This window comes from Theobroma umbraticum, unplaced genomic scaffold (genome assembly GCF_002168275.2).
Source record: "Theobroma umbraticum cultivar Fairchild unplaced genomic scaffold, ASM216827v3 scaffold_228.0, whole genome shotgun sequence".
Classification (NCBI taxonomy): Eukaryota; Viridiplantae; Streptophyta; class Magnoliopsida; order Malvales; family Malvaceae; genus Theobroma; species Theobroma umbraticum.
In genome coordinates this window covers 2,967,465-2,969,030 of record NW_018397274.1, presented here as the reverse complement: position 1 = coordinate 2,969,030, position 1,566 = coordinate 2,967,465, and the positions used below count along the sequence as shown (strand labels likewise).

Below are 1,566 nucleotides of genomic sequence, written 5' to 3'. Positions count from 1 at the left end.
AAATAAAATGATACAAATATTTACAGTTATATTTAACTTTATCAACCATAAATGAAGTCTTTAATCTAGGAAATTACAACTTAAAAATATAACTTGAAATATTAAACAAAATAAAAACATCAAAAATAAATAAAAAATTAGAAGTGTGGAGCTCAAATTCAATGGTTATAATAAGACGTTTGTCATGTCCAAATTAAGCAAGTCAAAACAAAAAATTATTTTTATAATCATTACTAACTCCATATCTCCATTCTTCATTTTTTAAAGAAAAAAAAACTAAATTAGCATATTTTACTAATTTGACTTGAGCTCAAGTTAAAAACTAAGTTAAATAAATTTTAAATTTGTATACTATTATAAATAGAAGAAAAATAATTTATTTAGTCATTTTATATTATTTTATGTTAATATAATATAAGTTATTCATCTAAATTTGACTTCAGGTATGAATTGTTTTTAAAATTTTTTATAGAAGGAGTATTCAAACTTAATTTTTATAAAAAATATAAACTAATTTACATATTCTAGAATCAAATAATCAAGTAAAAAAATATTTATATATATTTTTTATCATCATAAATCTTTTATACTTAAATATTTACCTTATTAATAAACATATCAATAATCTACTTAAATATTTATATTTTTTGAATATTTTTTTCAATTTAGTCCTTCAACATCTCAATTTTGTTCAATTTTATCCCTGTACTATATATTTTTGTTCAATTTAGTCCTTATGATGTGGCAAACTTTTTTTTGAAAATTTTTTTGATTAGCCACGTGGCACTGACACGTCAGCGTGTCAGTCCCACTTTAACACTGCCACATCATCATATAGTGCCATGTGGCATTGCCACGTCTTTGAAATGTGACAAGTCAATACTGATATCATCGATGATGTCAGTGTTGACGTCATCTTTTTACAATAAATTTGGATGTTGTTAAGGGGAACGACTAAATTGACGCAATTCTTAAAATCAAAGAATTGAATTGCTTCGATTTTGAATACAAGGACTAAATTGAACAAAATTAAAGATATAGGGATTGGAGCGGTCTTTTAACCATCTTCAATTCTTATTTTTCTTCCTCACCAAACATTGTACTTAATTTGCTAGTCAGCTTTTAAGAGGCATTCTAGTTGCATTCATCTCATTTATTGTATACTTGTGAGTGGTTATACCTTAACCAAAGTAAAAGGTAAAATGGTTGTACTTAATCCATTAAAAGGCATTGCATTGTAAGGTTATGCTGGATTTATAAAAGGCAATGTATTGTTTTTATTTCAATAATGGATTTTAAATTCTTTAGTTAATCTAAAGGAAAAGACGTAGACAAGGAGATTGAATCTCTATTAAAATTCTTGTGTTGTTTTCTCTTTTATTCTTCTCAAATTCATTTGTGTTCTTAACTTCTTTCTCTCCGCAAAAATTTTATTGATTTGCTTAATTTCAAAAAGGGACTTAGTTTAAGAAATTTTTATTTTTCTTAAATTTGAAAAAAAAATTCAAAATATTCCTATTCATCTCCATCTTGGAAATATTTACATTAAGCTTATTACACTAACAC

The 1,566-nt window shown here is 24.5% G+C and overlaps 1 non-coding gene across 1 annotated transcript; it reads right to left on the bottom strand.

Annotated features, from left to right (window-relative positions):
* Positions 1-147: 147 nt before the first annotated feature.
* On the bottom strand, positions 148-240 carry LOC149526422 (small nucleolar RNA snoR8a). Its single transcript, XR_016352047.1, has one exon. It is a non-coding gene; the product is annotated as a small nucleolar RNA snoR8a (small nucleolar RNA).
* Between the last annotated feature and the right edge of the window lie 1,326 nt (positions 241-1,566).